The sequence below is a fragment of the Saimiri boliviensis genome, chromosome 13 (assembly GCF_048565385.1).
Source record: "Saimiri boliviensis isolate mSaiBol1 chromosome 13, mSaiBol1.pri, whole genome shotgun sequence".
NCBI lineage: Eukaryota > Metazoa > Chordata > Mammalia > Primates > Cebidae > Saimiri > Saimiri boliviensis.
Genome location: NC_133461.1, coordinates 71,241,649 through 71,262,419, shown reverse-complemented (window position 1 = coordinate 71,262,419; position 20,771 = coordinate 71,241,649). Strand labels below are relative to the sequence as shown.

Genomic DNA, 20,771 nt, shown 5'->3' with positions numbered 1-20,771 from the left:
GTATAGGCCATGTGAGGCATACATTTACATTCCTCTTACTATGACGTAGATCAAAGCCAAGAAAGTGTATTTATTCCTGGCATTTGAAAAATAAAATTTGCTGTTTAGGCACAGCCTATCAGCCCTCCAGATGCCTCGCTTTCTCTCTCTCTGTCTTTATTATTTTCTCAGGGGCACTCCCTCTTCCACGTATTGGGACCCTCTTGCAGGTCGAGAGACCCCCGGGCAGACGTGCCTACCCGTCCGGACGGTCCACGACACTGATGATTAATGATTTGGAGCATATTTTCATGTTTGTTGGTTCTTGTAATTTGTCTTTTGTTAAGTATCTGTTCATGTCTTTTGCTCATTTTTAATAGGCTTGTTTTTTAATTATTTAAGTTTCTAACAGATTCTGGAAATTAGACCTTTGTCAGATGCATACTTCACAAATATTTACCCTCATTCTATAGCGTTTCTGTTTACTCTGTTGATAGTGTCTTTTGCTGTTCAGAAGCTCTTTAGTTTAATTAGGTCCCACTTGTCAATTTTTGTTTTCCTTGCAATTGCTTTTGGGTACTTAGCCACAAATTTGCCAAGGGTAATGTCAAGAAGGATATTTCCTAGGTTTTGTTGTAGAATTTTTATACTTTGAGGTCTTCAATTTAAATCCTTAATCCATCTCATGTTAATTTGTTTATATGGCTAATGGTAGGCGTCTGATTTTACTCTTCTGCATGTGACTAGCTGGTTATTCCAGCACCATTTATTGAACAGACAATCCTTTCTCCATTGCTTATTTTTGCCAACTTTGTCAACAATTAGATGGCTCTAGTTGTTGTGTCATCTAGCTTTATTTATAAGTGCTGTGTTCTGTTCTGTTGGTCTATGTGTCTTTTTTGTAACAGTACCATGCCACTTTGGTTACTATAGACTTATAGTATTGCTGGAAGTTGGATATAGTGGTTTCTGGGCTTGCTCTTTTGCTTAAGATTGCTGTAGCCATTGAGGCTCTTTCAGGGATCCATATAAATTTAAGAATAGTTTTTATGTAATTCTGTTAAAAAATTCATAGGCAGTTTGATAGAAATAGCATTGAATCTGTAGATCGTTTGGACTAGTGTGAACATTTTAATAATATTGATTCTTCCAGCCCATGAGAATAAAGTATTTATTTGTTTGTGTCATCTACCATTTCCTTTAGCAGTGTTTTATAGTTTTTCTTACAGAGATTTTTCACCTTCTTGATTTTATGTATTCCTAGGTATGTTCCTTCCTTCCTTCCTTCCTTCCTTCCTTCCTTCCTTCCTTCCTTCCTTCCTTCCTTTCTTCCTTCCTTCCTTCCTCCCTTTCTTCCTTCCTCCTTCCTTTCTTCCTCCCTTCCTCTCTTCATCCCTCCCTTCCTCCTTCCTTCCTATATTTCTTTTTTTCTTTTTCTTTTTTTTTTGAGATGGTCTCACTCTGTAGCCCAGGCTAGATTGCAATGACATGTTTTCAGCTCACTACAACCTCCACCTCCTCGGTTCAAGCAGTTTTCCTGCCTTGGCCTCCCAAGTAGCTGGGAATACAGGTGCCCACCACCAAGCTCAGCTAATTTTTGTATTTTTTTGACACAGAGTCTCATTCCATCACCAGACACCAGGCTGGAGTGCAGTGGCACGACCTCGGCTCACCGCAACATCTGCCTCCTGGGTTCAAGCAATTCTGCCTCAACCTCCAAGTAGCTGGGACTACAGGTGCACACCACCATGCCTAGCTATTTTTTTTGTATTTTTAGTAGAGATGGGGTTTCACCAAGTTGATCAGGATGGTCTTGATCTCTTGCCCTCGTGATCCACCCACCTTGGCCTGCCAACATGCTGGGATTACAGGTGTGAGTCACCATGCCCAGTACTTTTGTTTCATTTTTTTGATGGAGTCTCACTCTGTTGCCCATGCTGGAGTGAAGTGGCATGATCTCAGCTCACTGCAACCTCTTCCTCCCAGGTTCAAGTGATTATTCTGCCTCAGCCTCTCAAGTAGCTGTGATTACAGGCATGTGCCACCATGCCTGGCTAATTTTGTATTTTTAGTAGAGACAGGGTTTCACCATGTTTGTCAGGTTGGTCTTGAACTCCTGACCTGAGGTAATCCAAACATCTCAGCCTCCCAAAGTGCTGGTATTACAGGCATGAGCCACCATGTCCGGCCCTATTTGCCTAATTTTAAACTCTCTTCCATTTTATAAGTTTCACTTTATCTTATTGTAGGAGATTTTAAATCTAATATAGATATTGTTTTTAAATATATTTTTGTTATTTCTAGAAAAATAGTTTTATCCTAATAGAACAAGAATAGCAAAGATTTCTCTTTGGCATATAAAGTAGTTAAGGGATATAGGAAATTAATAGGATTTTTATTCACTTATGGTGACAAAAAAATTTATAATAGGAAGCCAAAGCAATCAGGCAAGAGCAATAAATAAAAGGCATCCAAATAGAAAATAAAGAAGTCAAACTATCTCTCCCCATAGATTATCTAATTTTATAACTAGAAAACCCTAAAAACCCCAAAGAGTTGCTGGAACTGATAAACAATTTTATGAGAGTTTCAGAATACAAAATCAATATGTAAAAATATTTCCATACACCAATAACCCTGAAGTTGATAGCCAAACCAAGAACTCAACCCCATTTACCATAGCTATAAGAAACAGCATACATTTTGGGAGGCTGAGGCAGGTCAAGAGAATCACATGAACCCGAGAGGTAGAGGTTGCAGTACACCAGGATCATACTACTGCACTCCAGCTTGGGCAACAGAGCAAAACTCTGTATCTAAATAAATAAATAAAATCAGGCAAATAATATGAGCCAAGTGAAGAAAAATATGATCAGTAAGCATTTAATATACTTTGTCTTAGATTGTATATAAAGAAAATAAAAAATAACAATTGCATGGTGATTTTATAATATCATGATTTCATCAAATATAAATATAAAATTATAAAAATTTGTTCATAGAGAATTCTATTAAAGGTTTATGGATATCAGTAACCCACAGACTCAGGCTGGTAAAGAGCTATGGCCTTTTCTGAATCAAAAGAGTTGGATATAATTATATATCTATTTTGCTACACTTTTTAATATACAAACGTATGAGTGATTGATTACACCCTCATAGTTTTCTGATTATAGTGAAATATATGACTGTCATAAGAGATAAAAAATGAATCTAATGTCTAACACAAAATATGCAGTAATCTTAGCCCTCAGGGAAACCCAGAATTCACAATTCTGAGTGTATTGTTCAAGTTTCATTTCCAGGACAGCTCAAAGTTCTGTCATGTATTTTTGTCTTCATTTTTGTTTTGAGACAGGGTTTCACTCTGCCACCAAGAGTGCAGTGTAGTGGTGTGATCATGACTCACTGAAGCCTCAACTTTCTGTGCTTAATTGTTCTTCCTGCCTCAGCCTCCTGTGTAGCTAAAACTATAGGCACCCATCATCATGCTCCACTAATCAATGTTTTTTGGTAGAGACAGGGTCTTATTATATTGCTCAGCCTGGTCTCCAAATTCTGAGTTCACACAATCTTCCTACTTGGCCTCCCAAAGTGCTAAGATTATAGGCATGAGACACTGCACCTGGCCAATTTTTTAATTTATTAACAAAGTGTGTCTAAAATTTTCACTGGTGGTCATTTGGAAGAATCTGATATGCAGCAGCTCTGTTCTTGTTTCCAGAACTGCATCCTCTGCTGAATAGGTCTGGGTGCCCCCAGCTCAATCCTCACCTAATTCACATACTGACTCAGCTATCTCCTGGCTAGAGGAGGATACATCTCCCTCCTAGGAACTCTTCGTTACTCCAGACAGGGATGTCTCCCTGGGACCAGCCAGTGTGGATGGGATGTGCCATTCATCATCAGGGAAGACACAGGCTAGCTGGGTAGTCATGGTGTAGAATCCCTCCAGCACAGTACACAGAAGCCCCTGAATATGGGAAGAAAGCTATTTCCACATCAGGGGAGAACGTACCTCTATCCACACCTGAACAAGGTCTTGATAATGCCCTCAGAAATAGAATGCAGAGAGTCACCAGTCTTTTGAAGTGGTGGTGGTTGATCTCTTGTTAATCAAGATCTGGCTGTTTGCTGTGTCCAGTGCCATCTCTTAGGGGTGAACAGCTTACAGTTTGCAGTGAATGCCAAGAATGAAGTACTCAGATAATGACAGTTGAGCAGGGCTGAGGGTAGCTCTTCTGAGAGAGTCTGCCCCAGCATCTGTCCACCAAGTTATTTATTGAAAGGGCTTGTATTAACTACAAATATCATCTAGATGGCCATTAGAGGTATGTTACTGAGGCATCTGTGACCTTGTACACACTAAAACTGCATTCTCAGGAGGCTGTTTTCAGTGTTCCTTATCACACCACACACACCACACCCTGTCCTGTCTTCAGGGTCAAGGAGTTTCATTCCCATGCACAAATAATACACAGTGCCTCAGTATTTTTCCATGCCCAACCTCAAATGCCATGTACATAATCTTGAATATGTTGCCATGCACCCCCACAGGGGGTCTCTTATGGTGGGCATCACTGGTCTTCTTAATTTGCTACTGTGTCCATCCTCAGAGGTCTTTGCTTTCAAGTCAAGCTGTGCTCAAATCCTAGACTTCTTCCTGTGTGGAAAGGATGAGAATGAAAGATTCACCAGAACATTTCACACAAAAGCTCATTCTAGAACCTTCCCATGTACCTTCAGGTAAGCCCCACTTGTCTCTACTCCTTGCCAACTCCCTCAACCTGCCTAATTAAGTGAGACTGAGTTTCCTCCTGGGTCCCCAAATGCTCTCTGAATGCCAGGATCTCTAAAATTCTTTCAACCATCAAGAAGACTGCTTCTTCCCAAGCCCTGCTTGTCTTCTAGTTAGGATAAAAAAGCAAGATCCCACCTGTTCTATCTTGTCAAGTTTCCTTGAAATTATTCTTTTTTCTTTATTTCTTCTGCTCATCTGAGCTGAACTCTGATTCTGTTGATAAAATGAAAGTGTGTGTTAGTGCCTTGGAAGCCCTGGTCCATTTTGGATACAGTAGAGATAAAGTTTCCACAAAATCTCAGCTCTCTTTTGTTCTCCAGAGCCCAGGATCTGTAACATGCTGCATTCAAAAAAGTTATCAGTTTTTTTCCCAGGGAATACTGTGTTAATCTATATCATGTTCCTTCTCATCTTGGAAAGTCAAATCTTACTTAATCTAGCGTTGCTGTTTCTAGTTTTGAGCTTAGTTTTCTCTGAATTATTTTTCCCATTTGGACTGAGGTCTGGTCCTAGTGGAAAAGGGAGTTTAGGAGTCTTGCCTTGCTCTAGACCTGGAGTCCCATAGTCTATGGGTCATATTCTCAACTGACGCTATTCAGACAGCATGAAAAGTGAGTGGAAAGAATACGATTCCAGGAGATCATTGCCACATTTTTCAAAGCCAGGTGAAGGCTATAATCCATTTCCTATCCTCAATTACAAAATAAACCTCTACCAAAGATATTCAGCTTGGTATCCTTGATTCCACCCCTCTTTGAAACCTTCATAAGAAAAGTTCTGTTCTTACCTAGCCTTTGAGTGCAGTTCTCACTGGAATGGAAAGAGAGCATCTTGCCTTTTTCTTCAAATCATTTCTCCTCCTCATCTGAGCCTCTTTCTGTAAAGGAGCTATGCTGGAAAGGGGGCTGGCCAGTGAGGCCTTGGAACAAGGTCCAGTGAGAATTTTGGTCTCCAGTTCCCCATTCCATGTTGAAGCTCAAATGAAAGGTTTTATCTCACACATCCAGATTCAGAGTGTACGGTGTGATGCTGGACTTGTCTTTTATAAGTCTTTTTTTTTTTCTTTCCTTTTTTTTGAGATGGAGTCTCACTTTGTCACCCAGGCTGGAGTGCAGTGGTGTGATCTCAGCTTACTGCAACCTCTGCCTCCTGGGTTCCAGCAATTCTCCTACCTCAGCCTCCTGAGTAGCTGGGATTACAGGCACGCACCACCACGCCCAGCTAATTGTTGTATTTTTAGTAGAGACGAGGTTTCACCATGTTGGTCAGGCTGGTCTTGAACTCCAGACCTCATGATTCACCTGCCTCAGCGTCTCAAAGTGCTGGGATTACAGGTGTAAGCCACCACGCCTGGCCATAAGCCCTATTTTTATAAGCATGGCTCACTCTTACTGGCTGAAGAGATTGATTTCTCTTGCCTGCCATTCATCATAGCCTCAATAAGGAATGTTTTATGTTTTGATTGTGCTGCGGACCTAGACATACATAAGGGGAGACTTTTGCAAGGTCTTGCCATGGCATCAAAAAAAAAAAGATATAACAAAATTAGGAGGCACAGGAACTAGAATGAAGGAGACTCATTGCCTTTTTTTTTCCCAGCCCAGTTTCCACCCACAAGTACTAAAAATTCTGCCCAGATTCAAAATGCAAAATTAAACAGACCATATGTTAACAGGTGTATTTATATTTTTCACATGAAGAAATTCATTATAGTACTATAATTGTATGTATATATGTAACAATTTTTCAAATAGTAGTAAATGACAAACATTAAAATATAGTTGATTGTATTAAATATATATGATAAAATAAAATACAGAAAAGTAAACTCCAAATAGAATATTCCTTTATACTTTGAATATTGGAAAGATAATTAGATCAAATGTGATCACACTGAATTGATCAGATTGGAGCTAGTGCTAACTCAATCAACTTCCAGGTCTTAGGACACATGGAAAGAACCAGAAGATGCCCAGGAAGGTGCTACGATAGGGTACAGTCCCATAATTTTGGGTCAAATACGAAGGAAAAGCAGAACCTGGTACCGAGAAGGTCCCAGCAGCTCCAGACTCCAGGGCTCTTTACCAAGACTGACAGGAGGAACTAAGGCAAACATGAGATACCTGCCACCAAGACGCTTGTCCTGGCTACTACTTGTAAGGCTGGTTGCCTCGCCAGGAGTTCAGACATGCCCATTTCCCTCCCCGCTTAAAAATTATATTATCAGAAAATGCCCATCATCTAGCTCCACCTTGGAAATCCCCTCTGCAGTCAGCACTTAGCCCGCTCACCATAAGTCCCACCTACCTACCAATAGCAGCTCACCCTGTCCATATCCTGTTTCTCCAAATCCAATCAAATTCCTTCACTTCCTATAAAACCCCACTCCTGAGAGGAATCAGGCATGACTTCTCTGGCCCCTCTCACCAGGACCACAGAACCTTGCCTGGAAGCTGAATAAATTGGCATCTAATTTTCTTGTGCTGGCCTCAGTTTCCTCATTTTTTAACTCAGCAATAAACCTACAGAGAATAAACTTTACAAGGGGTGCCAAAACCCAGAAGGAAGTTGTATGACCCCTCCTGGGGAAAACTGACTCCTCCACCTGAAGCCGGACCAGGGAACTGCTCCATCTCAAGGTAACAGGGAACTGCTCCATCGCAAGGTAAGACTTCTGTTACCCACAACCTCTCCCACTGCCTGCCTCATGGACTCCCTGCTCACTATCGCGGCTGCGTCAGGGACTCCTTCTCGTTTCTCGCCATGGGCCCGGGGCCCCAGTCTCATCTCGCCATGGGCCCAGGGCCCCGGCTTCGTCTCAAGGACCTGAGAGTAGAGGAGACGTCCCTGCTCTCTTGTCTTCTCCCTGTGAGGGGATTCCGGGGGTCAGGAATTTGAGGGAGACGTCCCCACCTTCCTGAACCCTCCCATATTCTCGTTGACTCCCTGCTCCTAACCACAGCCATGTCAGGGACTCCTCCTCGCTTCTCACCATGGGCCCGGGCCCCACCCTTGTCTCGAAGACTTGAGCGTAGAGGAGACGTCCCTACTCTCTTGTCTTCTCCCCGTGAGTGGATTCTGGGGGTCAGGAATTTGAGGGAGACATCCCCATCTTCCTGAACCTTCTCTGGTGTTCGGTAGGGCAGTCTGGGATGCCTTCTGAACATCTCTGCAGCAACAGCCAAGGTTTAGGTATTCAGAAGCCCCATTTGTAAACCCAAGCCCTGCTTAACAGCAGGACCAAATCTCTGGCTTACAGTACTAAAACGTCTATCTCAAATTCTCGGATCAGCCCTTTTGGCATATAAGTTCTCGTTAATTAAGTAACTCTGTTTTCTTTTTTCCTCCTCTTCTTCTACTGAGGCCTCTCTCTCTCTCTCTCTCTCTCTCTCTCTCTCTCTCTCTCTCTCTCTCTTTCCTTGTTATAATCATTATATTGTTGCAGACTGTAAGCTCTCTGAGCCACCCCCCTCCCCTCCCCGGGAAGGAGTACTTCTGCCAGTGTCGGATATAAAACCTTCCCATATTCATTTCAAACCCCACCTTTGTCCTCAGCCCTACCCAACTCCGAACTCTCTGAAGACTCAGAAGACCTGTTCTGCCCCACCCACTTTACCAACCCCCCCCTTATGTGAGGCCTCAACTCCCTCCTCCCTCTTCTCCTTCTTCTCTCCAAAACCCTAATATAATTTCCCCTGTCAGTGCTTGTACCTACTCTCATGACTTTCCACTCCTCTGCCCTTTGTGTGAGGTAGCCAGAGCAGAAGGCGTTGTCCAAGTGCACTTTCCCTTCTCTCTCTCTGATCTGTCAGCCATTGAAAACCGCCTAGGGTTTGAAAAACGCCGAGGGTCATTCTCTACCAATCCTAGCGTTTATACCAAAGAATTTCGTTACCTCACCCAAGCGTACGACCTAACTGGGCATGACACCTATGTGATCCTCTCTTCCACTTTTACTCCTGATAAGCGTGACCACATTCTTACAGTGGCCCGAGCTCACACTGATTACACTGATCAGGTACATCTCACAAACAATCAAATGCCAGTAGGAGCAGTGGTGATCCCCAAGGCCGACTCTAATTGAGACTATCAAATTGGTCAATACGGCCACCGCTGCCAAGACCAAATGTTACAGCACCTCCTAGCAGTCATGCAAAGCACAGCTCAAAAGGTAGTTAATTATGACAAGTAAAGCGAAATAACTCAGGGTCCTAATGAAAACTCAGCTGCCTTCCTAGACCGATTAACTAATGCTATGATCCTCCATACCTAGCTAGATCTGGCCTCCTTAGCGGGGGCTACAGTCCTAGCCACCCACTTCATCTTCCAGTCAGCAGCTAATATAAGGAGGAAATTTTAAAAGCTGAGGAGGGCCCCCAAATTCCCATACGGGACCTGGTAAACACAGCATTTAAAGTTTTCAATGGCCAAGAGAAACAGGCTAAGGCCACCCACCAGGCCCGTTTACAGCAAAAGGTAGGCCTCCAAACCTGAGCTCTTGTAGCAGCCATGAGGCTGGCAGCCCACCAAACATCTGGTGGAGGGGGTCCATCAAAACTCTCCCAATTTGTCAAAGGCCCCGCCTGGGCCCTGTTTCAGATGGGGCCAGGAGGGACACTGGGCATGGCAGTGCCGCTGTCCTCATACACCTCCTGGGCCCTGCCCAAGCTGCAAACAGACTAGACATTGGGAAGTTGACTGCCCATCCTGGGCTGCAGGCTCACCTCCTACACCTCTATGTGGAGGGCAGGCCGGTCTGCAGGAAGCAGTCCCTTCACTTGAACTTCTTGGCCTTCTGGACGACTGATACAGCCCAGACTCGAGAACCTCCATCACCCTTGCCAAGCCCAGGGTAACGCTGCAAGCAGTGGGTAAGTTCATTTCCTTTTTAATGGATATGGAGCTACCTATTCTGTACTGCCTTCCTACTCAGGACCTAGCATACCTTCCCAGGTTTCAGTCATGGGGATTGATGGAAAGCCGTCCTCTCCTAACCAAACTCGTCCCTTAGCCTGTGTCCTTGAGGGACACCCCTTCTCCCACTCCTTTCTAATTATACCCTCATGCCCAGTCCCCCTTTTAGGACAAGATATTCTCCAGACTGTAGAAGCCACCCTCCAATTCACCAGCCCTCACATTCAAGTTCATCCTCTGCCCACCTCCTACTGCTACTCCTAACCAGTATCACGCCCTGACTTAACCCCTCACCTAAATCCGCTATTCCTCCTAATAAGGTTAATCCCTCAGTATGGGATACCTCCAAGTCTGTGGTGGCTAGACACCACACACCAGTTAAAATACTCCTGAAGAACTCTACCCACTTTCCCTCATGTCCTCAGTTTCCCATCTCAAGAACCCACTGCCAGGGCCTAAAGCCTAACATCACCCAACTTTTGGTCCAGGGACTCCTTATCCCCACCAGTTCCCCTTGTAATACTCCTATTTTACCAGTCCAAAAGCCGACCGGTGACTACCGCCTAGCTCAGGACCTGTGACTCATCAACGAGGCAGTGGTACCCATCCACCCGGTGGTCCCCAACGCATACACTCTATTATCCAACATTCCCTCCACTACCTCTCATTTTAAGGTTTTTGACCTTAAGGACACCTTCTTTACTATTTCCCTTCACCCAGAGTCTTACTTATTTTTTTTCTTCACCTGGACTGATCCTGACACCAACCTGTCACAGCAGCTCACCTGGACAGTCCTGCCCCAGGGATTTAGGACAGCCCCCATATTTTCAGACAAGCCTTAGCAGCTGACCTTAACTCCTGCTCCCTCCAACCCAGTCTCCTTCTCCAGTATGTGGATGATCTGTTACTTTGTAGCCCCTCCCTCTTTCTGTCTCAACAACATACTGCCACTCTCCCTAACTTTATTGGATCCAAGAGGTACCAGATATCTCCCTCTAAAGTATAGTTATCTGTCACCTCAGTAGTCTACTCAGGCATTCGCCTCACCCCCAAAACTAAAAGCCTAACAACTGACCACTGGCAGGCACTTCTTTCATTGCAGCCCCCCAAGACTGCAGACCAGATTCTCTCCTTCTTAAGATTTGTAGGATACTTCCATCACAGGGTACCTAACTTTGCCACTCTAGCTAAACCTCTGTATGTGGCAGCTAAGGACACACCCATGGGACCCCTCTCTCATCCTGGAGTTGTAAAACAAGCTTTCAGAACCCTACAAACTGCTCTGTCCATGGCACTTCCACTTCATCTGCCAGACCTTAACCATCCCTTCCACTTGTTTACTGATGAGAAACAAGGGATTGCAGTTGGAGTCCTAACCCAATCCCTAGGTCCCATGTATCGTACTGTAGCATATTTATCAAAACAACTTAATCCCACAATCAGGGGATGGCAGCCTTGCCTGCGGTCTCTGGGGGCAGCAGCAGAACTTACCAAGGAATCCCTGAAACTTACTTTAGGCCAGCCTATCTCAGTGTTCTCTCCTCATCAACTGACCAACCTTCTCTCTCACAAATCTTTCCCTCACCTAGGACCCTCTCACCTACAGGAGTTTCATCTACTCTTTATTGAAAATCCGTCAGTTAGCCTTCATTCCACTTCTCCACTCTACCCAACTACTTTGTTTCCCCTTTCATCCCAATCCTCCTCCCCAGCCCATTCCTGCCCTGAACCAATGAATAAATTTACTAAACCTCGGGAGGGCCTGTCTGACCTTCCCTTATCTAACCCAGACCTTACCTTTTATGTAGATGGGAGTTCAACAGTGACACCCAAGGGCTGCGAAAAGCCGCCTATGCAGTAGTTACAGACTCAGCCACCCTTGAGACATGCCGCCTCCCTGATGGGACCACATCACAAAAGACAGAGCTCATTGCCTTAACCCAAACTCTCACGCTAGCACAGGGAAAGCAAGCAAATATCTATACTGATTCAAAGTATGCTTTTCTTATTACTCACTGCCACTCTGCCCTCTGGAGAGAGCGGAGATTCCTTACTATGAAAGGGTCCCCCATAATTAATGCTACTCAAATCTCTCATCTTCTGCAGGCCCTATCACTGCCCAAAGAAGTCACTGTCTTCCACTGCTGAGGGCATCAGGCCAGGGAGCATGCTGTTTCCTGGGGCAATGCAAGGGCAGATGTGGCAGCAAAATCCTTAACCAGTACCAGGCTACCCCCCACTCCAGTCCTGTTTCTCTCCACAATCACGCCACCAATTTACTCACCATCAGAGAAACAGACCCTAATATTAAAAGGGGAAACAGAGTCTGATCAGGGTTTGGTCTTCTTAAACAACAAAATCACCCTTCCTGGGAACAGGCCCTAAAAATCATTGCTGGAATACACCAATCCTTACATATAGGGCCCAAAGCATTGCACCGTTTTGTGCAGCCCCTCTTTTTCTTGCCAGGTCTGCAACAGACGATTAAACAAGTACACAAGGCATGCGTTACCTGCTCTAAGGTCTCACCTCAGGGGAGCTTAAGGCCACAGTTTCCTACCCACCAAATGCGTGGCCATCTGCCAACCCAAGACTGGCAAATTAATTTTATCCATATACCCACGCACAAAAAACTCCGCTACCTCTTAATCTTTGTAGATACCTTTTCTGGATGGATTGAAGCCTTTCCCACTTCCAGCGAAACTGCAGACATAGTGGCCTCCCTCTTAATCCAGGAGATTATCCCTCATTTAAGCTTACCTGGAAACATTCAGTCAGACAATGGTCCAGTGTTTACAGCCCAGATGGTCCAGCTAGTCACCAAGTCTCTCAACATCTCCTGGAAACTACACAACCCCTACCACTCTCAGTCGTTGGGTAAAGTTGAACAGGCTCACAGCATCCTCAAGAATCATTTAGCCAAACTCATCATAGAGGTAAAACTCTCCTAGTCCACACTCCTACCTCTTGCTCTAGTCCAGATCCGAGCCACCCCATGGGAACCAATGGGTCTCAGTCCCTTCGAGTTGCTAGTAGGCCTTTCCTAGTTTCTCACAATCTCCCGGTACAACCACCTCCTCTGGCTTCCTACCTTCCCTACCTCTCTCTCCTCCACCACTTACTCAGGGAACACGCAGACCGTATGCTCCCTGTAGTTCCGGGACCAGAGGACTCCCACCTGACTATACCTCTCCAGCCAGGTGACAGTGTCCTCCTCTGGGAACTCAAGCCAGGATCTCTGCAGCCCAGGTGGTCGGGACCCCATATAGTTATCCTAACTATCCCAACTGCCACTAAACTTTTAGGCCACACCCCTTGGTACCATGTGTCACGCCTCAAACTGGCTCCCAAGAATGACCAGTGGAGGTCTGAACCCTTGGGCCACACTCGCCTACGCCTCACCCATAACCCCTACTCATCAACTCCTAACCCTTCAAATTCTCCTCCTAACAATCCTTCTGGTAACCCCTCTTAAAGCCAACCCTTACTATGTCTGGTGGTTCTACCTTCAGGAGTCCTGGATAGTAGGCAGAACCACTAAAACCCAGTACCTTGCCCAAGCAGATTGCCAGCCAGCAGGCTACCAATCAGCCATAAGATTTGAATTCTCTAAATCGAAGTCCAAATATTATCAAAAACTCCTGGAATAACTTTGGCCTCTGTTTTCTTTATGACAAAACCGAAAACTTCTGTCGTTCAAGGAGCGATATCCATGGCAGATGCCCATACGCTTCTTGTGTTATACACAGAGCCTTCAGAATAGGCACCTCCCCAGCAAGTAAAATGCTTTTTCTCAACTGAGGTAAATGTTCCTTATCATCCATGATCCCTGGGACACCTGCTGGAAAGAGGATACTGCAGGTAAAATATACACCAGGTTTGCAAGCACCCACCCCAGTGGTACCTGACTAATATTCTGGTCCTATGCATGGATCATACCCGTGGAAGTAGAACAACTCAATTTGTTAAGAAATTCCATCTTACAGAATGAGGCTACTTTAACTAACCAACTTAAGCCCTCAATTCAACCCAGGCCCTCAAACTATGCTCCCCAGCCTTTCCCCTGGCTAACTCTAGTACAGCAAGGGGCTTACATATTAAACTTAATTGGGGCCACAGATTTCACCAACTGCTTTTTATGTGCCTTCCTTAACAAATCCCCCTTAGCCACAGTTCCCCTCCAGACCCGGTTCAACATGTCACAATCTCCCATGGGGCCTGACACCACCTTGACGGGTATCCCCTTGTTCAATGTACATTCTCAAAGTCTCTCTCTCTGCTATGGGTCAGCCATCAGCCCCAGCCTCAGGTGCAACACCATGGCAGAAGTAAAATCCTCCCTTTACCCACCTCCAGGAGAATACTTTTGGTGTAATGGAACCCTAACCAAAGTTATTAATGCAACCCTCCCTTTCCCTTGTGTGCCCATCACACTAGTCCCACAGTTAGAAGTGTATGGATAAGCTGAGTCCCTTTCCCTCATCACACTGTCCCCGAATCACCGAAGCAAACGAGCAGTCTTCCTCCCAATAGTAGTTGGCCACTCTTTAGCATCCTCTCTAGTAGCAGCTGAAATAGGGAGTGGTGCCATGGGCTACAGCGTCACTTCAGCCACCCAATTGGAAGACAAGCTCCATGTGGCTATTGAAGGGTCAGCCACCTCTCTAGCCTCCCTCCAGCAACAAATCATGTTGCTGGCTCAGGTAACTCTCCAGAACCGATGGGTCCTAGACTTACTAATGGCAGAAAAAGGAGGTACCTGTCTGTTTCTCCAGGAGCAGTGCTGCTATTACATCAATGAAACAGGCTTTGTGGAAGAAAATGTCAACACTCTCTATCACCTCCATGAGAATCTCCACAGGAAGCAGAGAACACCAGCCTCATATCTCAACTGGTGGCAATGACCTATGCTTACCTGGCTGACTCCCATTATTACCCCCATTATTTTTGTATGTCTTCTACTAATACTAGCCCTTTTTTTCTCAAGTTTTTACAGGCCCACATAAGAGAAATTTCCAGGGTGGCCGTTAACCAGATAATACTTCACCCTTATATCCGACTCCCAATTGAGGCACCGGCCAATAGACTCCTTCCCCCCACTTTGCCCCTATTCAGCAGGAAGTAGCCAGAAAGAAGTGGTGTCCTATATATCATCAAAAAGGTCGGAATGTAAGGCTGGTTGCCTTGCCAGGAGTGCTGACACACCCATCTCCCTCCCTGCTTAAAAATGACAGTCTCAGAATATGCCCATTGTCTAGCTCTGCCTTGGAAATCCCCTCTGCACTCAGCACCTAGCCCACCTTGGAAATCCTCTCTGCACTCGGCACCTAACCTCACCCTTGGAAATCCCCTCTGCACTCAGCACTTAGCCCATTCACCAGAAGTCCCACTTACCTACCAATAGCAGCTCACCCCATCCATATCCTGTTTCTCCAAATCCAATCGAATGCCTTCACTCCCTATAAAACCCCACTCCTGAGAGGAATCAGGTGCGACTTCCCTGGCCCCTCTCCCCGGGACCACAGAACCTTGCCAGGGAGCTGAATAAATTGGCATCTAATTTTCTTGTGCTGGCCTCAGTTTCCTCGGTTTTTAACTCAGCAATAAACCTACAGAGAATAAACTTTATACTAATTGTACCTCTGACTCAGTTGTGTTGGTGTGAATGCAAACCTGGCTCTCTGGCTGCCAAGAATGTATAAATCCAGGTCAGAAAATTAAGCATTTGGGCACCAGGCAAGGCGCCAACCACCACACCTGGCTAATCTTCGTATTTTTATTAGAGACAGGATTTCACTGTGTTGGTGAGGTTGGACTCGAACTCCTGACCTCTGGCCTCTCAGAGTGTTGGGATTACAGGCATGAGCCACCACGCCCAGCCTCTTTTTATTACTTTTGATCTGGCTAATAAAACATTTAAAGGTCACAGTAGCTAACATTTTACTTTTTAGAGGATTGCTTCCCTCATAAAATCTCAGGTGTCCCACTCCAAAGATAAAAAATGCACTCTGAAATATTAAAATAATTCAATTGTCATTATATTGTGAACAATGTGTGTGTGTGTGTGTGTGTGTGTGTGTGTGTTTTATAAACTTGTCCCGACCTGCAGGACAACAACAGGTGCTCGAAGGGAGGGAGTGGGGAGAGATGGGAACAGGAGACACAAAGAATGGAGACAAGACAGGAGTCTGATCAAGTCTCATTTATTGTTGCTAAGCTCACAGCTCAAATAGGCGCAGGCAGAGAGGCGGGGCAAGGGTAGCTTGCGGTTGGGAAATTCCAGCCTATGTAAGTTTCAGGAAACTGAAACTTATCAGCAGGAAACAGAAACTGAAACTTTACTGAAACTTATCAGCAGAGAAACAGAAACTGAAACATTACTGAAATTTATCAGCAGGGAAACTGAAACATTACTGAAACTTATCAGCAGGGAAACAAAGACTGAAACTTGTCAACAGGAAACACTAAACTGAAACTTATGCAAACCACAACATGGCTGAGCAGATCACAAAATGGCAGCTATTGCTGCCCACAGGTCACCCTTTTTTATTTTGTTTAGAAATTAGGCTGAGGGGTAGTTATGCCCACGGGAACTGTGCCTGTCTTAGGTCAGAGGACCCCACATGAGAGAACACTGACTCCTCATCCGTCATGGAGAGGGGAAAAATGTTTTCCTCCCTATCTTAGGCAGAGTGTCCTTACTCATGCTCCTCAGTTGCCCGTCATTGGCTAACCGGTTCAGCTCGCCAGGTGACCTGAGAGGAAAGGTATAACCTTTGTGTTTTATGAATCAAGCTCCATCTCTAGGTCTGCCATTTCCAGCCTGTGGTAATGGACCTGAATGGGCTGCATCTTTATGGCCTCAATTTGTGATCTTGAGAAGCTCATGAGTTTGCTGAGTATAACAGGACCGATAGACATTGTTGACTCCTAAAAAGGAAAAAGATAGAAGACCCTTAGGGCTTGGTGTCATCCCTGGGTGTAGTTGGTTTTTCGGATTTTTTGGTATCTACTTGCTTTACAAGTCTCTCGGGAAGCCACCTGGCCGAATCGGCTTCCTTGGCATAAATGCACACTGATCCTCGACCCCAAATCAGGACCGGGTTCAGGCCATGCCATGCGCCCGTCATGGGATCTTTCCACATTACCGATGCATAATGGCTTTTGGATTCAGAATGCCAGTGTCGATTGGCAGCAGAGTGTCCTTGAACCAGTGTTAAAAAATTTAAAATAAATAAGGAGTGTGATAAAAGGTTTTTTGGTGATCCCTTATGGGGGTACCATTCCCCCTTTTTTAATTTATTTAGAGTGGTTTTTATGGTGAGATGAGCTCTTTCTACTATGCCTTGTCCCTGGGGGTTGTACGGGATGCCTGTAACATGTTGAATGTTTAGCTGAGTACAGAATTGAGTGAAGGCTGTACTGACATAACCAGGCCCATTGTCAGTTTTGATTTTACGTGGACACCCCAGGGATGCAAAGGCAGTTAAAAGATGAGCAATAACATGTTTTGTGGCTTCTCCGGTTTGCAAAGTGGCAAAGATATATCCACTACAAGTATCAATGCAGACATGAACATATTTAAGATTTCCAAATTCTGGGATGTGGGTGACATCCATTTGCCAAAGGGCGTTAGGTAGGAGACCTCAAGGGTTAACTCCAAGATGTGGGACCGATAAGTGAAGGGTACATTGTGTGCAGGACTTTACTATTTGTCGGGCTTGTTCTCTAGTTATGTGATGGAGTAGTCTTAAGGATTGAGCATTAAGATGATGCAAGTTGTGCAAATGTTGTGCTTGAGCTAGAGGGGTGTTAGGGAGTTGAACTAACAGAACATGGGTGGCTAAGTCTGCCTTGGCATTTCCAGAGGCTAATGGACCGGGTAAGCCTGAATGAGCATATAAATGTCCAATGTAGAAAGGTTGTGTTCTGGAAATTAATAGCTTTTGTAGTTGAGAAAATAGTTTTGCGGCAGTTGAAGTGTGTTTTATGAATGGGGCTGTTTCTAACTTTGGGACAGAGGTAGCAATGTATGCACTGTCGGTATAAACATTGAGAGGATCATTGGGAAACATGGAAAATGCAGCTATAACTGCATGTAGCACTGCTAATTGGGCAGACGAAGATTGGGATTGAAAGCTGATGGTTTGGTTTGGGGTAACAAAGGCTGCAAGCCCTGTGGATGACCAGTCAGTGAAAATGGTAATTCCATTTGGAAGGGGATGAAGTCTGGTATTTTTAGGAAAAGCGAAATAATGTCTGTTGGCAAAATCTAGAAGCTTATTGGGAGGATAATGATTATCGAGGTTGCCAGTATATGAGGCAAGTGCAATGGGACATGCTTCAGTATTCTGCGTGAGCCAATGGATCTGCTGTTTGGTATAAGGTTGGACAATGTTGTTAGGTTCCTGTCCGAAATATTCCTTGCCTAGGGTTCTTCCTTTGGTAATTAGACTGGCTACCATAAGGTAGTAAGATTCAATGACTTTAGTGGGCATATTAGGAAGTTGGATCTACATAAGTGGAGCAGTTTGCCAGAACACAGCTGTGGGAGATAATGAGATATGACATATAATATATTGGAGTGGTTTGTCAATATCGAAAAAGGTGATGGTTTGGTTATTGATAGCTTGATTAACTAAACTGATAGCTGATTTTGCTTCTGGGATGAGTTGTCTTAAAGAAGCAGGACTGGAATCCCCTACCAATGTATCGTATAGGGGCTTGAGATCAGCTTTGCATAATTTTAGATAAGGTAACAGTCAGTTTATGTCTCCTAATAATTTTAAAAAATCATTGAGGGTTTTTAAACAGTGTAGCCTGAGTTGCACCTTTTGAGTCGATAGGTGAGTTCCACTTAACTGAAATCCTAGGTAGGTGTAGAGATCAGTAAGTTGCACCTTCTCTGGGGCGATGACTAATCCACTAGCAGTAAGGGCAGTTTGTAGACTTTTGAAACAGGACAAGACCACCTCCTCTTTTGCTGCTGCTAAAAGTATATCATCCATATAATGAATTATGTATACATCCTTCCAATCTTTTCTAACTTCGGCAATGGCAATGGTCACATATGACTGACATAAGGTGGGACTGTTGGCCATGCCCTGAGGCAAAACCTTCCATTGATATCTCTTCATAGGCTCTTTAAAGTTAATTGCGGGAAGGCTGAAAGCGAAATGCTTACAATCCTCTGGATGGAGAGGGATAGTAAAGAAACAGTCTTTTAAGTCTACAATAACTTTATAGAATCCCAGAGGTATGGCTACAGGGAAGGGAGGCCGGGTTGTACACAAATATACATCACCCTGTTCCAGGGTGCCCAGGGATATTAATTCCAGCCAAACTTGGTTATACTCATTTTTTTATACCACAAACATATTTATAAATGAAAATGTAGCATCACCATAAACAGCTGAAGCTAGACTATCTACAGACAAAATTAGCAACAAATCTGATGCACTGTAAATTCAAGTCCTCAGGACAACAAAAGTGATTAAGCAAGACCTCAAGTAACAATGTTAATGCCATTTACAAAGGAAAAAACTGATACAAAAACATTCAAAACCTGAACATCACTTGGCATGTAAGGGGAAAAAAAGCAAATTAGCTGAAAGGTTCATAAACACAAGGTCTTATTTACATTACACAAAGCTCAGGTGTTAGCTTTGAACGTAACTTTCAAAATACCTTCATATATATCCAACTCAGAACACAGAATTTTGGTATTGAGCTGCTTCATCCTCAAGATCATCCCAATCAATACCCTCATCAATGCCTTCGTCCTCTGAATTATTGGCTCGACTGGCTAGCCATACAATCCTCTTTCGATATTTTGGATTAGCTAATTTTTGTTTAAGGCCTGCGGCTACATGTTCAGCAAATTTCTCTAAGGAACACACAGGCCCACCGCTCTCCGTGGGTTTTTGTTCCTCTTTACCAGAGTTGCTACCAAATGACATTAAGTCAGTTTCCCCTGGCTTTTTCTCCTTGCCTTCTTTGGGTTCTGGTTTTCCCAAAACTAATGAATTTTCTTTTAAGGGGGGGCTTTTATCAGACAAATTTTTGCATGTGTCCCTCAGGCAAGTTTCCCCTTGGGTGATGACATTAGCAATGACGGGATCGTCATGTTTTTGGGTAATGATCTCATTTATTAGATTCCAGTATGAGAAAGCAGTTACAGGGACCTTTTGAGGCCCGAAAGCATCATAATAATCTTCTAGGGCATCCCCTACTCTTTTCCAACCTCTTTGATCTACGGTTCCTTCTTGAGGGAACCAGGGGCAAACATCCTTAATATAATCAAAATATTTGATTAACCAGTTTACTTTCACCTTTACTCCTCGCGACTTTAATGCTTTGCTGAGTCCTTCAACAAACAACTCATGCTGACTAATTTCCTGACCCATAATATTGTTGTTCACTTACCAGAGAACAAGGAACCACAGCAGGTTCCCCTGGTGACTCCTTCTCTGGATTTCTACCTTCAATCCGGCCGGCTTCGATGACGTCCCTCACAGTGTCCCTCTTACCTCGAGCCCCATGTTGGGCGCCAGACTGTCCCGACTGGCAGGACAACAACAGGAGCTCGAAGGGAGGGAGTGGGGATGGATGGGAACAGGAGATGCGAAGAATGGAGACAAGACAGGAGTCTGATCAAGTCTCGTTTATTGTTGCTAAGCTCACAGCTTAAATAGGTGCAGGCAGAGAGGCAGGGCAAGGGTAGCTTGCAGTTGGGAAATTCCGGCCTACGTAAGTTTCAGGAAACTGAAACTTATCAGCAGGAAACAGAAACTGAAACTTTACTGAAACTTATCAGCAGAGAAACAGAAACTGAAACATTACTGAAACTTATCAGCGGGAAACAAAGACTGAAACTTGTCAACAGGAAACATTAAACTGAAACTTATGCAAACCACAACATGGCTGAGCAGATCACAAAATGGTGGCTATTGCTGCCCACATAAACTGACATAACCTTCATAACCTTGTACACCACAAGGCTAAACAATGATCCCTGTGCAGAGCCAGGCTCACCACAGGCAGAAAGCCCTGCCTGAAGCTGAATGGAAGCAACAGC

At 44.4% G+C, this 20,771-nt stretch overlaps 1 long non-coding RNA gene across 1 annotated transcript; it reads right to left on the bottom strand.

The window, feature by feature from the left end:
• Nucleotides 1-2,948: 2,948 nt before the first annotated feature.
• On the bottom strand, nt 2,949-20,430 carry LOC141580945 (uncharacterized). The gene is made up of 3 exons (XR_012513371.1): nt 20,120-20,430; nt 4,916-4,993; nt 2,949-4,642 (listed from the first exon to the last, which is right to left on the bottom strand). It is a non-coding gene; the product is annotated as an uncharacterized LOC141580945 (long non-coding RNA).
• Between the last annotated feature and the right edge of the window lie 341 nt (nt 20,431-20,771).